Source organism: Nematostella vectensis, chromosome 5, assembly GCF_932526225.1.
Source record: "Nematostella vectensis chromosome 5, jaNemVect1.1, whole genome shotgun sequence".
In the NCBI taxonomy this organism is placed as follows: Eukaryota; Metazoa; Cnidaria; class Anthozoa; order Actiniaria; family Edwardsiidae; genus Nematostella; species Nematostella vectensis.
In genome coordinates, this window is record NC_064038.1 from 16,087,771 (window position 1) to 16,104,818 (window position 17,048).

At 38.7% G+C, this 17,048-nt stretch overlaps 11 non-coding genes across 11 annotated transcripts; all 11 read left to right on the forward strand.

Annotated features, from left to right (window-relative positions):
• The first annotated feature begins 1,924 nt into the window (after positions 1–1,924).
• Positions 1,925–1,996, forward strand: Trnah-gug. The gene has a single exon. It is a non-coding gene; the product is annotated as a tRNA-His (tRNA).
• Positions 1,997–2,383: 387 nt separating this feature from the next.
• Positions 2,384–2,455, forward strand: Trnah-gug. Its single transcript has one exon. It is a non-coding gene; the product is annotated as a tRNA-His (tRNA).
• A 616-nt stretch (positions 2,456–3,071) lies between these two features.
• Trnah-gug lies at positions 3,072–3,143 on the forward strand. Its single transcript has one exon. It is a non-coding gene; the product is annotated as a tRNA-His (tRNA).
• Positions 3,144–4,890: 1,747 nt separating this feature from the next.
• Trnah-gug lies at positions 4,891–4,962 on the forward strand. The gene has a single exon. It is a non-coding gene; the product is annotated as a tRNA-His (tRNA).
• A 1,978-nt stretch (positions 4,963–6,940) lies between these two features.
• On the forward strand, positions 6,941–7,012 carry Trnah-gug. The gene has a single exon. It is a non-coding gene; the product is annotated as a tRNA-His (tRNA).
• Positions 7,013–7,399: 387 nt separating this feature from the next.
• Positions 7,400–7,471, forward strand: Trnah-gug. The gene has a single exon. It is a non-coding gene; the product is annotated as a tRNA-His (tRNA).
• Positions 7,472–9,905: 2,434 nt separating this feature from the next.
• Positions 9,906–9,977, forward strand: Trnah-gug. The gene has a single exon. It is a non-coding gene; the product is annotated as a tRNA-His (tRNA).
• A 387-nt stretch (positions 9,978–10,364) lies between these two features.
• Positions 10,365–10,436, forward strand: Trnah-gug. The gene has a single exon. It is a non-coding gene; the product is annotated as a tRNA-His (tRNA).
• A 1,745-nt stretch (positions 10,437–12,181) lies between these two features.
• Trnah-gug lies at positions 12,182–12,253 on the forward strand. Its single transcript has one exon. It is a non-coding gene; the product is annotated as a tRNA-His (tRNA).
• A 3,108-nt stretch (positions 12,254–15,361) lies between these two features.
• On the forward strand, positions 15,362–15,433 carry Trnah-gug. Its single transcript has one exon. It is a non-coding gene; the product is annotated as a tRNA-His (tRNA).
• A 618-nt stretch (positions 15,434–16,051) lies between these two features.
• Trnah-gug lies at positions 16,052–16,123 on the forward strand. Its single transcript has one exon. It is a non-coding gene; the product is annotated as a tRNA-His (tRNA).
• Positions 16,124–17,048: the final 925 nt, after the last annotated feature.

Sequence of the window (17,048 nt, forward strand, 5' to 3'; positions counted from 1 at the left end):
TGAGTATGAACTCGTACCTTGTTTAAGAGCATAAGCAAAAAGCTTAGAACTCCACAGGAAGCTTCCATTTATTTGTCATGTTTTTCTTTATCTGAATTCAATCTCCCCTTGATTGTATACTGGTTAGCACATTGCGTTGTTGCCGCAATAACCCAGGTTCGAATCCTGGTCACGGCATTTTTTTTCTTAACTTTACTTGTTTGTCTTCGTGTTGTTCTGTAAGCCCCAATACTGTGTATGCACTCCTATCTTGTTCAAGAGCATAAGCAAAAAGCTTAGAACTCCATAGGAAGCTTCCATTTATTTGTTATTTTTTCTTTATCTCAAATCAATCTCGGCGTGATCGTATAGTGGTTAGTAGATTGCGTTGTGGCCGCAGTAACCCAGGTTCGATTCCTGGTCACGGCATTTTTTTAACTTTATTTGTTTGTCTTTGTGTTGTCCTTTAAGCCCCAATACTGAGTCTGCACTCGTACCTTGTTTAATAGCAAAAGCAAAAAGTTTAAAACTCCACAGGAAGCTTCCATTTATTTGTCATTTTTTTCTTTATCTGAATTCAATCTCGCCGTGATCGTATAGTGGTTACTATATTGCGTTGTTGCCGCAATAACCCAGGTTCCAATCCTGGTCACTGCATTTTTTTTCAACTTCACTTGTTTGTCTTCGTGTTGTTCTATCAGCCCTAATACTGAGTATGCACTCCCATCTTGTTCAAAAGCATAAGCAAAAAGCTTAGAACTCCACAGTAAGCTTCCATTCATTTGTCAGTTTTTCTTTATCTCAAATCAATATCGCCAAGTTTGTATACTGGTTAGTACATTTCGTTGTGGCCGCAATAACCCAGGTTCGAATCCTGGTCACGGCATTTTTTTTCTTAACTTTACTTGTTTGTCTTCGTGTTGTTCTGTAAGCCCCAATACAGTGTATGCACTCCTATCTTGTTCAAGAGCATAAGCAAAAACATAGAACTCCATAGGAAGCTTCCATTTATTTGTTATTTTTTCTTTATCTCAAATCAATCTCGGCGTGATCGTATAGTGGTTAGTAGATTGCGTTGTGGCCGCAGTAACCCAGGTTCGATTCCTGGTCACGGCATTTTTTTAACTTTATTTGTTTGTCTTTGTGTTGTTCTTTAAGCCCCAATACTGAGTCTGCACTCGTACCTTGTTTAATAGCAAAAGCAAAAAGCTCAGAACTCCACAGGAAGCTTCCATTTATTTGTCATTTTTTTCTTTATCTGAATTCAATCTCGCCGTGATCGTATAGTGGTTACTATATTGCGTTGTGGCCGCAATAACCCAGGTTCCAATCCTGGTCACTGCATTTTTTTTTTCAACTTCACTTGTTTATCTTCGTGTTGTTCTATAAGCCCTAATACTGAGTATGCACTCCAATCTTGTTCAAAAGCATAAGCAAAAAGCTTAGAACTCCACAGTAAGCTTCCATTCATTTGTCAGTTTTTCTTTATCTCAAATCAATATCACAAAGTTTGTATACTGGTTAGTACATTGCGTTGTGGCCGCAATAACCCAGGTTCGAATCCTGGTCATGTCATTTTTTTCAACTTTACTTGTTTGTCTTCGTGTTGTTCTGTAAGCCCCGATTCTGAGTCTGCAATCCTATCTTGTTCAAGAGCATAAGCAAAAAGCTTAGAACTCCACAGGAAGCTTCCATTTATTGGTCATTTTTTCTTTATCAGAATTCAATCTCCCCGTGATCGTATAGTGGTTAGTACATTGCGTTGTGGCCGCAATAACCCAGGTTCGAGTCCTGGTCACGGCATTTTTTTTTTAACATTACTTGTTTGTCTTCGTGTTTTTCTGTAAGACCCGGTACTGAGTATGCACTCTTACCTTGTTCAAGAGCATAAGCCAAAAGTTTAGAACTCCTCTCTTTGTCATTTTTTTTATCTCAAATCATCCTCGCCGTGATCGTATAGTGGTTAGTACATTGCGTTGTGGCCGCAATAACCCAGGTTCGAAACCTGGTCACGGCATATTTTTTCAACTTTACTTGTTTGTCTTAGTGTTGTTCTGTAAGCCCCAATACTGAGTATGAACTCGTACCTTGTTTGAGAGCATAAGCAAAAAGCTTAGAACTCCACAGGAAGCTTCCATTTATTTGTCATGTTTTTCTTTATCTGAATTCAATCTCCCCTTGATTGTATACTGGTTAGCACATTGCGTTGTTGCCGCAATAACCCAGGTTCGAATCCTGGTCACGGCATATTTTTTCAACTTTACTTGTTTGTCTTCGTGTTGTTCTGTAAGCCCCAATACTGAGTATGAACTCGTACCTTGTTTAAGAGCATAAGCAAAAAGCTTAGAACTCCATGGGAAGCTTCCATTTATTTGTCATTTTTTCTTTATCTGAATTCAATCTCGCCGTGATCGTATAGTGGTTAGTACATTGCGTTGTGGCCGCAATAACCCAGGTTCGAATCCTGGTCATGGCATTTTTTTTCTTAACTTTACTTGTTTGTCTTCGTGTTGTTCTGTAAGCCCCAATACTGTGTATGCACTCCTATCTTGTTCAAGAGCATAAGCAAAAAGCTTAGAACTCCATAGGAAGCTTCCATTTATTTGTTATTTTTTCTTTATCTCAAATCAATCTCGGCGTGATCGTATAGTGGTTAGTAGATTGCGTTGTGGCCGCAGTAACCCAGGTTCGATTCCTGGTCACGGCATTTTTTTAACTTTATTTGTTTGTCTTTGTGTTGTCCTTTAAGCCCCAATACTGAGTCTGCACTCGTACCTTGTTTAATAGCAAAAGCAAAAAGTTTAGAACTCCCACGGAAGCTTCCATTTATTTGTCATTTTTTTCTTTATCTGAATTCAATCTCGCCGTGATCGTATAGTGGTTACTATATTGCGTTGTTGCCGCAATAACCCAGGTTCCAATCCTGGTCACTGCATTTTTTTTCAACTTTACTTGTTTGTCTTCGTGTTGTCCTGTAAGCCCCAATACTGAGTATGAACTCGTACCTTGTTTAAGAGCATAAGCAAAAAGCTTAGAACTCCATGGGAAGCTTCCATTTATTTGTCATTTTTTCTTTATCTGAATTCAATCTCGCCGTGATCGTATAGTGGTTAGTACATTGCGTTGTGGCCGCAATAACCCAGGTTCGAATCCTGGTCACGGCATTTTTTTTCTTAACTTTACTTGTTTGTCTTCGTGTTGTTCTGTAAGCCCCAATACTGTGTATGCACTCCTATCTTGTTCAAGAGCATAAGCAAAAAGCTTAGAACTCCATAGGAAGCTTCCATTTATTTGTTATTTTTTTCTTTATCTCAAATCAATCTCGGCGTGATCGTATAGTGGTTAGTAGATTGCGTTGTGGCCGCAGTAACCCAGGTTCGATTCCTGGTCACGGCATTTTTTTAACTTTATTTGTTTGTCTTTGTGTTGTCCTTTAAGCCCCAATACTGAGTCTGCACTCGTACCTTGTTTAATAGCAAAAGCAAAAAGTTTAGAACTCCCCAGGAAGCTTCCATTTATTTGTCATTTTTTTCTTTATCTGAATTCAATCTCGCCGTGATCGTATAGTGGTTACTATATTGCGTTGTTGCCGCAATAACCCAGGTTCCAATCCTGGTCACTGCATTTTTTTTCAACTTCACTTGTTTGTCTTCGTGTTGTTCTATCAGCCCTAATACTGAGTATGCACTACCATCTTGTTCAAAAGCATAAGCAAAAAGCTTAGAACTCCACAGTAAGCTTCCATTCATTTGTCAGTTTTTCTTTATCTCAAATCAATATCGCCAAGTTTGTATACTGGTTAGTACATTGCGTTGTGGCCACAATAACCCAGGTTCGAATCCTGGTCACGGCATTTTTTTTCTTAACTTTACTTGTTTGTCTTCGTGTTGTTCTGTAAGCCCCAATACAGTGTATGCACTCCTATCTTGTTCAAGAGCATAAGCAAAAACATAGAACTCCATAGGAAGCTTCCATTTATTTGTTATTTTTTCTTTATCTCAAATCAATCTCGGCGTGATCGTATAGTGGTTAGTAGATTGCGTTGTGGCCGCAGTAACCCAGGTTCGATTCCTGGTCACGGCATTTTTTTAACTTTATTTGTTTGTCTTTGTGTTGTTCTTTAAGCCCCAATACTGAGTCTGCACTCGTACCTTGTTTAATAGCAAAAGCAAAAAGCTTAGAACTCCACAGGAAGCTTCCATTTATTTGTCATTTTTTTCTTTATCTGAATTCAATCTCGCCGTGATCGTATAGTGGTTACTATATTGCGTTGTGGCCGCAATAACCCAGGTTCCAATCCTGGTCACTGCATTTTTTTTTCAACTTCACTTGTTTGTCTTCGTGTTGTTCTATAAGCCCTAATACTGAGTATGCACTCCCATCTTGTTCAAAAGCATAAGCAAAAAGCTTAGAACTCCACAGTAAGCTTCCATTCATTTGTCAGTTTTTCTTTATCTCAAAAAAATATCGCCAAGTTTGTATACTGGTTAGTACATTGCGTTGTGGCCGCAATAACCCAGGTTCGAATCCTGGTCATGTCATTTTTTTCAACTTTACTTGTTTGTCTTCGTGTTGTTTTGTAAGCCCCAATACTGAGTATGCACTCGTACCTTGTTTAAGATCATAAGCAAAAAGCTTAGAACTCCACAGGAAGCTTCCATTTATTGGTCATTTTTTCTTTATCAGAATTCAATCTCCCCGTGATCGTATAGTGGTTAGTACATTGCGTTGTGGCCGCAATAACCCAGGTTCGAGTCCTGGTCACGGCATTTTTTTTTTAACATTACTTGTTTGTCTTCGTGTTTTTCTGTAAGACCCGGTACTGAGTATGCACTCTTACCTTGTTCAAGAGCATAAGCAAAAAGTTTAGAACTCCTCTCTTTGTCATTTTTTTTATCTCAAATCATCCTCGCCGTGATCGTATAGTGGTTAGTACATTGCGTTGTGGCCGCAATAACCCAGGTTCGAAACCTGGTCACGGCATATTTTTTCAACTTTACTTGTTTGTCTTAGTGTTGTTCTGTAAGCCCCAATACTGAGTATGAACTCGTACCTTGTTTAAGAGCATAAGCAAAAAGCTTAGAACTCCACAGGAAGCTTCCATTTATTTGTCATGTTTTTCTTTATCTGAATTCAATCTCCCCTTGATTGTATACTGGTTAGTACATTGCGTTGTTGCCGCAATAACCCAGGTTCGAATCCTGGTCACGGCATTTTTTTTCTTAACTTTACTTGTTTGTCTTCGTGTTGTTCTGTAAGCCCCAATACTGTGTATGCACTCCTATCTTGTTCAAGAGCATAAGCAAAAAGCTTAGAACTCCATAGGAAGCTTCCATTTATTTGTTATTTTTTCTTTATCTCAAATCAATCTCGGCGTGATCGTATAGTGGTTAGTAGATTGCGTTGTGGCCGCAGTAACCCAGGTTCGATTCCTGGTCACGGCATTTTTTTAACTTTATTTGTTTGTCTTTGTGTTGTCCTTTAAGCCCCAATACTGAGTCTGCACTCGTACCTTGTTTAATAGCAAAAGCAAAAAGTTTAGAACTCCCCAGGAAGCTTCCATTTATTTGTCATTTTTTTCTTTATCTGAATTCAATCTCGCCGTGATCGTATAGTGGTTACTATATTGCGTTGTTGCCGCAATAACCCAGGTTCCAATCCTGGTCACTGCATTTTTTTTCAACTTCACTTGTTTGTCTTCGTGTTGTTCTATCAGCCCTAATACTGAGTATGCACTCCCATCTTGTTCAAAAGCATAAGCAAAAAGCTTAGAACTCCACAGTAAGCTTCCATTCATTTGTCAGTTTTTCTTTATCTCAAATCAATATCGCCAAGTTTGTATACTGGTTAGTACATTGCGTTGTGGCCGCAATAACCCAGGTTCGAATCCTGGTCACGGCATTTTTTTTCTTAACTTTACTTGTTTGTCTTCGTGTTGTTCTGTAAGCCCCAATACAGTGTATGCACTCCTATCTTGTTCAAGAGCATAAGCAAAAACTTAGAACTCCATAGGAAGCTTCCATTTATTTGTTATTTTTTCTTTATCTCAAATCAATCTCGGCGTGATCGTATAGTGGTTAGTAGATTGCGTTGTGGCCGCAGTAACCCAGGTTCGATTCTTGGTCACGGCATTTTTTTAACTTTATTTGTTTGTCTTTGTGTTGTTCTTTAAGCCCCAATACTGAGTCTGCACTCGTACCTTGTTTAATAGCAAAAGCAAAAAGCTCAGAACTCCACAGGAAGCTTCCATTTATTTGTCATTTTTTTCTTTATCTGAATTCAATCTCGCCGTGATCGTATAGTGGTTACTATATTGCGTTGTGGCCGCAATAACCCAGGTTCCAATCCTGGTCACTGCATTTTTTTTTTCAACTTCACTTGTTTATCTTCGTGTTGTTCTATAAGCCCTAATACTGAGTATGCACTCCCATCTTGTTCAAAAGCATAAGCAAAAAGCTTAGAACTCCACAGTAAGCTTCCATTCATTTGTCAGTTTTTCTTTATCTCAAATCAATATCACAAAGTTTGTATACTGGTTAGTACATTGCGTTGTGGCCGCAATAACCCAGGTTCGAATCCTGGTCATGTCATTTTTTTCAACTTTACTTGTTTGTCTTCGTGTTGTTCTGTAAGCCCCGATTCTGAGTCTTCAATCCTATCTTGTTCAAGAGCATAAGCAAAAAGCTTAGAACTCCACAGGAAGCTTCCATTTATTGGTCATTTTTTCTTTATCAGAATTCAATCTCCCCGTGATCGTATAGTGGTTAGTACATTGCGTTGTGGCCGCAATAACCCAGGTTCGAGTCCTGGTCACGGCATTTTTTTTTTTAACATTACTTGTTTGTCTTCGTGTTTTTCTGTAAGACCCGGTACTAAGTATGCACTCTTACCTTGTTCAAGAGCATAAGCCAAAAGTTTAGAACTCCTCTCTTTGTCATTTTTTTTATCTCAAATCATCCTCGCCGTGATCGTATAGTGGTTAGTACATTGCGTTGTGGCCGCAATAACCCAGGTTCGAAACCTGGTCACGGCATATTTTTTCAACTTTACTTGTTTGTCTTAGTGTTGTTCTGTAAGCCCCAATACTGAGTATGAACTCGTACCTTGTTTAAGAGCATAAGCAAAAAGCTTAGAACTCCACAGGAAGCTTCCATTTATTTGTCATGTTTTTCTTTATCAGAATTCAATCTCCCCTTGATTGTATACTGGTTAGCACACTGCGTTGTTGCCGCAATAACCCAGGTTCGAATCCTGGTCACGGCATATTTTTTCAACTTTACTTGTTTGTCTTCGTGTTGTTCTGTAAGCCCCAATACTGAGTATGAACTCGTACCTTGTTTAAGAGCATAAGCAAAAAGCTTAGAACTCCATGGAAAGCTTCCATTTATTTGTCATTTTTTCTTTATCTGAATTCAATCTCGCCGTGATCGTATAGTGGTTAGTACATTGCGTTGTGGCCGCAATAACCCAGGTTCGAATCCTGGTCACGGCATTTTTTTTCTTAACTTTACTTGTTTGTCTTCGTGTTGTTCTGTAAGCCCCAATACTGTGTATGCACTCCTATCTTGTTCAAGAGCATAAGCAAAAAGCTTAGAACTCCATAGGAAGCTTCCATTTATTTGTTATTTTTTCTTTATCTCAAATCAATCTCGGCGTGATCGTATAGTGGTTAGTAGATTGCGTTGTGGCCGCAGTAACCCAGGTTCGATTCCTGGTCACGGCATTTTTTTAACTTTATTTGTTTGTCTTTGTGTTGTCCTTTAAGCCCCAATACTGAGTCTGCACTCGTACCTTGTTTAATAGCAAAAGCAAAAAGTTTAGAACTCCCCAGGAAGCTTCCATTTATTTGTCATTTTTTTCTTTATCTGAATTCAATCTCGCCGTGATCGTATAGTGGTTACTATATTGCGTTGTTGCCGCAATAACCCAGGTTCCAATCCTGGTCACTGCATTTTTTTTCAACTACACTTGTTTGTCTTCGTGTTGTTCTATCAGCCCTAATACTGAGTATGCACTCCCATCTTGTTCAAAAGCATAAGCAAAAAGCTTAGAACTCCACAGTAAGCTTCCATTCATTTGTCAGTTTTTCTTTATCTCAAATCAATATCGCCAAGTTTGTATACTGGTTAGTACATTGCGTTGTGGCCACAATAACCCAGGTTCGAATCCTGGTCACGGCATTTTTTTTCTTAACTTTACTTGTTTGTCTTCGTGTTGTTCTGTAAGCCCCAATACAGTGTATGCACTCCTATCTTGTTCAAGAGCATAAGCAAAAACTTAGAACTCCATAGGAAGCTTCCATTTATTTGTTATTTTTTCTTTATCTCAAATCAATCTCGGCGTGATCGTATAGTGGTTAGTAGATTGCGTTGTGGCCGCAGTAACCCAGGTTCGATTCCTGGTCACGGCATTTTTTTAACTTTATTTGTTTGTCTTTGTGTTGTTCTTTAAGCCCCAATACTGAGTCTGCACTCGTACCTTGTTTAATAGCAAAAGCAAAAAGCTTAGAACTCCACAGGAAGCTTCCATTTATTTGTCAGTTTTTCTTTGTCTCAAATCATCCTCGCCGTGATCGTATAGTGGTTAGTACATTGCGTTGTGGCCGCAATAACACAGGTTCGAATCCTGGTCATGGCATTTTTTTTTCAACTTTACTTGTTTGTCTTTGTGTAGTTCTTTAAGCCCCAATACTGAGTCTGCACTCCTATCTTGTTCAAGAGCATAAGCAAAAAGCTTAGAACTCCATAGGAAGCTTCCATTTATTTGTTATTTTTTTTTATCTCAAATCAATCTCGAACTGATCGTATACTGGTTAGTACATTGCGTTGTTGACGCAATAACCCAGGTTCGAATCCTGGTCATGGCATTTTTTTTTAACTTTACTTGTTTGTCTTTCTGTTGTTCTTTAAGCCCCAATACTGAGTCTGCAATCGTACCTTGTTCAATAGTAAAAGCAAAAACCTTAGAACTCCATAGGTAGCTTCCATTTATTTGTCATTTTTTTTTTAATCTCAAATCAATCTCGAAGTGATCGTATACTGGTTAGTACATTGCGTTGTTGCCGCAATAACCCAGGTTCGAATACTGGTCACGGCATATTTTTTCAAATTCACTGTTTGTCCTTGTGTTGTTCTTTAAGCCCCAATACTGAGTCTGCACTCGTACCTTGTTTAATAGCATAAGCAAAAAGCTTAGAACTCCACAGGAAGCTTTCGTTTATTTGTCATTTTGTTCTTTATATGAAATCAATCTCGCCGTGATCGTATAGTGGTTACTATATTGCGTTGTGGCCGCAATAACCCAGGTTCCAATCCTGGTCACTGCATTTTTTTTTTCAACTTCACTTGTTTATCTTCGTGTTGTTCTATAAGCCCTAATACTGAGTATGCACTCCCATCTTGTTCAAAAGCATAAGCAAAAAGCTTAGAACTCCACAGTAAGCTTCCATTCATTTGTCAGTTTTTCTTTATCTCAAATCAATATCACAAAGTTTGTATACTGGTTAATACATTGCGTTGTGGCCGCAATAACCCAGGTTCGAATCCTGGTTATGTCATTTTTTTCAACTTTACTTGTTTGTCTTCGTGTTGTTCTGTAAGCCCCGATTCTGAGTCTGCAATCCTATCTTGTTCAAGAGCATAAGCAAAAAGCTTAGAACTCCACAGGAAGCTTCCATTTATTGGTCATTTTTTCTTTATCAGAATTCAATCTCCCCGTGATCGTATAGTGGTTAGTACATTGCGTTGTGGCCGCAATAACCCAGGTTCGAGTCCTGGTCCCGGCATTTTTTTTTTAACATTACTTGTTTGTCTTCGTGTTTTTCTGTAAGACCCGGTACTGAGTATGCACTCTTACCTTGTTCAAGAGCATAAGCCAAAAGTTTAGAACTCCTCTCTTTGTCATTTTTTTTATCTCAAATCATCCTCGCCGTGATCGTATAGTGGTTAGTACATTGCGTTGTGGCCGCAATAACCCAGGTTCGAAACCTGGTCACGGCATATTTTTTCAACTTTACTTGTTTGTCTTAGTGTTGTTCTGTAAGCCCCAATACTGAGTATGAACTCGTACCTTGTTTAAGAGCATAAGCAAAAAGCTTAGAACTCCACAGGAAGCTTCCATTTATTTGTCATGTTTTTCTTTATCTGAATTCAATCTCCCCTTGATTGTATACTGGTTAGTACATTGCGTTGTTGCCGCAATAACCCAGGTTCGAATCCTGGTCACGGCATATTTTTTCAACTTTACTTGTTTGTCTTCGTGTTGTTCTGTAAGCCCCAATACTGAGTATGAACTCGTACCTTGTTTAAGAGCATAAGCAAAAAGCTTAGAACTCCATAGGAAGCTTCCATTTATTTGTCATTTTTTCTTTATCTGAATTCAATCTCGCCGTGATCGTATAGTGGTTAGTACATTGCGTTGTGGCCGCAATAACCCAGGTTCGAATCCTGGTCACGGCATTTTTTTTCTTAACTTTACTTGTTTGTCTTCGTGTTGTTCTGTAAGCCCCAATACTGTGTATGCACTCCTATCTTGTTCAAGAGCATAAGCAAAAAGCTTAGAACTCCATAGGAAGCTTCCATTTATTTGTTATTTTTTCTTTATCTCAAATCAATCTCGGCGTGATCGTATAGTGGTTAGTAGAATGCGTTGTGGCCGCAGTAACCCAGGTTCGATTCCTGGTCACGGCATTTTTTTAACTTTATTTGTTTGTCTTTGTGTTGTCCTTTAAGCCCCAATACTGAGTCTGCACTCGTACCTTGTTTAATAGCAAAAGCAAAAAGTTTAGAACTCCCCAGGAAGCTTACATTTATTTGTCATTTTTTTCTTTATCTCTATTCAATCTCGCCGTGATCGTATAGTGGTTACTACATTGCGTTGTTGCCGCAATAACCCAGGTTCCAATCCTGGTCACTGCATTTTTTTTCAACTTCACTTGTTTGTCTTCGTGTTGTTCTATCAGCCCTAATACTGAGTATGCACTCCCATCTTGTTCAAAAGCATAAGCAAAAAGCTTAGAACTCCACAGTAAGCTTCCATTCATTTGTCAGTTTTTCTTTATCTCAAATCAATATCGCCAAGTTTGTATACTGGTTAGTACATTGCGTTGTGGCCACAATAACCCAGGTTCGAATCCTGGTCACGGCATTTTTTTCTTAACTTTACTTGTTTGTCTTCGTGTTGTTCTGTAAGCCCCAATACAGTGTATGCACTCCTATCTTGTTCAAGAGCATAAGCAAAAACTTAGAACTCCATAGGAAGCTTCCTTTTTTTTGTTATTTTTTCTTTATCTCAAATCAATCTCGGCGTGATCGTATAGTGGTTAGTAGATTGCGTTGTGGCCGCAGTAACCCAGGTTCGATTCCTAGTCACGGCATTTTTTTAACTTTATTTGTTTGTCTTTGTGTTGTTCTTTAAGCCCCAATACTGAGTCTGCACTCGTACCTTGTTTAATAGCAAAAGCAAAAAGCTTAGAACTCCACAGGAAGCTTCCATTTATTTGTCATTTTTTTCTTTATCTGAATTCAATCTCGCCGTGATCGTATAGTGGTTACTATATTGCGTTGTGGCCGCAATAACCCAGGTTCCAATCCTGGTCACTGCATTTTTTTTTCAACTTCACTTGTTTGTCTTCGTGTTGTTCTATAAGCCCTAATACTGAGTATGCACTCCCATCTTGTTCAAAAGCATAAGCAAAAAGCTTAGAACTCCACAGTAAGCTTCCATTCATTTGTCAGTTTTTCTTTATCTTAAATCAATATCGCCAAGTTTGTATACTGGTTAGTACATTGCGTTGTGGCCGCAATAACCCAGGTTCGAATCCTGGTCATGTCATTTTTTTCAACTTTACTTGTTTGTCTTCGTGTTGTTTTGTAAGCCCCAATACTGAGTATGCACTCGTACCTTGTTTAAGATCATAAGCAAAAAGCTTAGAACTCCACAGGAAGCTTCCATTTATTGGTCATTTTTTCTTTATCAGAATTCAATCTCCCCGTGATCGTATAGTGGTTAGTACATTGCGTTGTGGCCGCAATAACCCAGGTTCGAGTCCTGGTCACGGCATTTTTTTTTTAACATTACTTGTTTGTCTTCGTGTTTTTCTGTAAGACCCGGTACTGAGTATGCACTCTTACCTTGTTCAAGAGCATAAGCAAAAAGTTTAGAACTCCTCTCTTTGTCATTTTTTTAATCTCAAATCATCCTCGCCGTGATCGTATAGTGGTTAGTACATTGCGTTGTGGCCGCAATAACCCAGGTTCGAAACCTGGTCACGGCATATTTTTTCAACTTTACTTGTTTGTCTTAGTGTTGTTCTGTAAGCCCCAATACTGAGTATGAACTCGTACCTTGTTTAAGAGCATAAGCAAAAAGCTTAGAACTCCACAGGAAGCTTCCATTTATTTGTCATGTTTTTCTTTATCTGAATTCAATCTCCCCTTGATTGTATACTGGTTAGTACATTGCGTTGTTGCCGCAATAACCCAGGTTCGAATCCTGGTCACGGCATTTTTTTTCTTAACTTTACTTGTTTGTCTTCGTGTTGTTCTGTAAGCCCCAATACTGTGTATGCACTCCTATCTTGTTCAAGAGCATAAGCAAAAAGCTTAGAACTCCATAGGAAGCTTCCATTTATTTGTTATTTTTTCTTTATCTCAAATCAATCTCGGCGTGATCGTATAGTGGTTAGTAGATTGCGTTGTGGCCGCAGTAACCCAGGTTCGATTCCTGGTCACGGCATTTTTTTAACTTTATTTGTTTGTCTTTGTGTTGTCCTTTAAGCCCCAATACTGAGTATGCACTCGTACCTTGTTTAAGATCATAAGCAAAAAGCTTAGAACTCCACAGGAAGCTTCCATTTATTGGTCATTTTTTCTTTATCAGAATTCAATCTCCCCGTGATCGTATAGTGGTTAGTACATTGCGTTGTGGCCGCAATAACCCAGGTTCGAGTCCTGGTCACGGCATTTTTTTTTAACATAACTTGTTTGTCTTCGTGTTTTTCTGTAAGACCCGGTACTGAGTATGCACTCTTACCTTGTTCAAGAGCATAAGCAAAAAGTTTAGAACTCCTCTCTTTGTCATTTTTTTTATCTCAAATCATCCTCGCCGTGATCGTATAGTGGTTAGTTCATTGCGTTGTGGCCGCAATAACCCAGGTTCGAAACCTGGTCACGGCATATTTTTTCAACTTTACTTGTTTGTCTTAGTGTTGTTCTGTAAGCCCCAATACTGAGTATGAACTCGTACCTTGTTTAAGAGCATAAGCAAAAAGCTTAGAACTCCACAGGAAGCTTCCATTTATTTGTCATGTTTTTCTTTATCTGAATTCAATCTCCCCTTGATTGTATACTGGTTAGTACATTGCGTTGTTGCCGCAATAACCCAGGTTCGAATCCTGGTCACGGCATTTTTTTTCTTAACTTTACTTGTTTGTCTTTGTGTTGTCCTTTAAGCCCCAATACTGAGTCTGCACTCGTACCTTGTTTAATAGCAAAAGCAAAAAGCTTAGAACTCCACAGGAAGCTTCCATTCATTTGTCATGTTTTTCTTTATCTGAATTCAATCTCCCCTTGATTGTATACTGGTTAGTACATTGCGTTGTTGCCGCAATAACCCAGGTTCGAATCCTGGTCACGGCATTTTTTTTCTTAACTTTACTTGTTTGTCTTCGTGTTGTTCTGTAAGCCCCAATACTGTGTATGAACTCCTATCTTGTTCAAGAGCATAAGCAAAAAGCTTAGAACTCCATAGGAAGCTTCCATTTATTTGTTATTTTTTCTTTATCTCAAATCAATCTCGGCGTGATCGTATAGTGGTTAGTAGATTGCGTTGTGGCCGCAGTAACCCAGGTTCGATTCCTGGTCACGGCATTTTTTTAACTTTATTTGTTTGTCTTTGTGTTGTCCTTTAAGCCCCAATACTGAGTCTGCACTCGTACCTTGTTTAATAGCAAAAGCAAAAAGTTTAGAACTCCCCAGGAAGCTTCCATTTATTTGTCATTTTTTTCCTTATCTGAATTCAATCTCGCCGTGATCGTATAGTGGTTACTATATTGCGTTGTTGCCGCAATAACCCAGGTTCCAATCCTGGTCACTGCATTTTTTTTTCAACTTCACTTGTTTGTCTTCGTGTTGTTCTATAAGCCCTAATACTGAGTATGCACTCCCATCTTGTTCAAAAGCATAAGCAAAAAGCTTAGAACTCCACAGTAAGCTTCCATTCATTTGTCAGTTTTTCTTTATCTCAAATCAATATCGCCAAGTTTGTATACTGGTTAGTACATTGCGTTGTGGCCGCAATAACCCAGGTTCGAATCCTGGTCACGGCGTTTTTTTTCTTAACTTTACTTGTTTGTCTTCGTGTTGTTCTGTAAGCCCCAATACAGTGTATGCACTCCTATCTTATTCAAGAGCATAAGCAAAAACTTAGAACTCCATAGGAAGCTTCCATTTATTTGTTATTTTTTCTTTATCTCAAATCAATCTCGGCGTGATCGTATAGTGGTTAGTAGATTGCGTTGTGGCCGCAGTAACCCAGGTTCGATTCCTGGTCACGGCATTTTTTTAACTTTATTTGTTTGTCTTTGTGTTGTTCTTTAAGCCTCAATACTGAGTCTGCACTCGTACCTTGTTTAATAGCAAAAGCAAAAAGCTTAGAACTCCACAGGAAGCTTCCATTTATTTGTCATTTTTTTCTTTATCTGAATTCAATCTCGCAGTGATCGTATAGTGGTTACTATATTGCGTTGTTGCCGCAATAACCCAGGTTCCAATCCTGGTCACTGCATTTTTTTTCAACTTCACTTGTTTGTCTTCGTGTTGTTCTATCAGCCCTAATACTGAGTATTCACTCCCATCTTGTTCAAAAGCATAAGCAAAAAGCTTAGAACTCCACAGTAAGCTTCCATTCATTTGTCAGTTTTTCTTTATCTCAAATCAATATCGCCAAGTTTGTATACTGGTCAGTACATTGCGTTGTGGCCGCAATAACCCAGGTTCGAATCCTGGTCATGTCATTTTTTTCAACTTTACTTGTTTGTCTTCGTGTTGTTCTGTAAGCCCCAATACTGAGTATGCACTCGTACCTTGTTTAAGATCATAAGCAAAAAGCTTAGAACTCCACAGGAAGCTTCCATTTATTGGTCATCTTTTCTTTATCAGAATTCAATCTCCCCGTGATCGTATAGTGGTTAGTACATTGCGTTGTGGCCGCAATAACCCAGGTTCGAGTCCTGGTCACGGCATTTTTTTTTAACATTACTTGTTTGTCTTCGTGTTTTTCTGTAAGACCCGGTACTGAGTATGCACTCTTACCTTGTTCAAGAGCATAAGCAAAAAGTTTAGAACTTCTCTCTTTGTCATTTTTTTTATCTCAAATCATCCTCGCCGTGATCGTATAGTGGTTAGTACATTGCGTTGTGGCCGCAATAACCCAGGTTCGAAACCTGGTCACGGCATATTTTTTCAACTTTACTTGTTTGTCTTCGTGTTGTTCTGTAAGCCCCAATACTGAGTACGAACTCTTACCTTGTTTAAGAGCATAAGCAAAAAGCTTAGAACTCCACAGGAAGCTTCCATTTATTTGTCATGTTTTTCTTTATCTGAATTCAATCTCCCCTTGATTGTATACTGGTTAGTACATTGCGTTGTTGCCGCAATAACCCAGGTTCGAATCCTGGTCACGGCATTTTTTTTCTTAACTTTACTTGTTTGTCTTCGTGTTGTTCTGTAAGCCCCAATACTGTGTATGAACTCCTATCTTGTTCAAGAGCATAAGCAAAAAGCTTAGAACTCCATAGGAAGCTTCCATTTATTTGTTATTTTTTCTTTATCTCAAATCAATCTCGGCGTGATCGTATAGTGGTTAGTAGATTGCGTTGTGGCCGCAGTAACCCAGGTTCAATTCCTGGTCACGGCATTTTTTTTAACTTTATTTGTTTTTCTTTGTGTTGTTCTGTAAGCCCCAATACTGAGTATGAACTCGTACCTTGTTTAAGAGCATAAGCAAAAAGCTTAGAACTCCATGGGAAGCTTCCATTTATTTGTCATTTTTTTCTTTATCTGAATTCAATCTCGCCGTGATCGTATAGTGGTTAGTACATTGCGTTGTGGCCGCAATAACCCAGGTTCGAATCCTGGTCACGGCATTTTTTTTCTTAACTTTACTTGTTTGTCTTCGTGTTGTTCTGTAAGCCCCAATACTGTGTATGCACTCCTATCTTGTTCAAGAGCATAAGCAAAAAGCTTAGAACTCCATAGGAAGCTTACATTTATTTGTTATTTTTTTTTATCTCAAATCAATCTCGAACTGATCGTATACTGGTTAGTACATTGCGTTGTTGACGCAATAACCCAGGTTCGAATCCTGGTCATGGCATTTTTTTTTCAACTTTACTTGTTTGTCTTTCTGTTGTTCTTTAAGCCCCAATACTGAGTCTGCACTCGTACCTTGTTTAATAGCAAAAGCAAAAACCTTAGAACTCCATAGGTAGCTTCCATTTATTTGTCATTTTTTTAAATCTCAAATCAATCTCGAAGTGATCGTATACTGGTTAGTACATTGCGTTGTTGCCGCAATAACCCAGGTTCGAATACTGGTCAAGGCATTTTTTTTTTCAAATTTACTGTTTGTCTTTGTGTTGTTCTTTAAGCCCCAATACTGAGTCTGCACTCGTACCTTGTTTAATAGCATAAGCAAAAAGCTTAGAACTCCACAGGAAGCTTCCATTCATTTGTCAGTTTTTCTTTATCTCAAATCAATATCGCCAAGTTTGTATACTGGTTAGTACATTGCGTTGTGGCCGCAATAACCCAGGTTCGAATCCTGGTCATGTCATTTTTTTCAACTTTACTTGTTTCTCTTCGTGTTGTTCTGTAAGCCCCAATACTGAGTATGCACTCGTACCTTGTTTAAGATCATAAGCAAAAAGCTTAGGAAGCTTCCATTTATTGGTCATTTTTTCTTTATCAGAATTTAATCTTCCCGTGATCGTATAGTGGTTAGTACATTGCGTTGTGGCCGCAATAACCCAGGTTCGAGTCCTGGTCACGGCATTTTTTTTTAACATTACT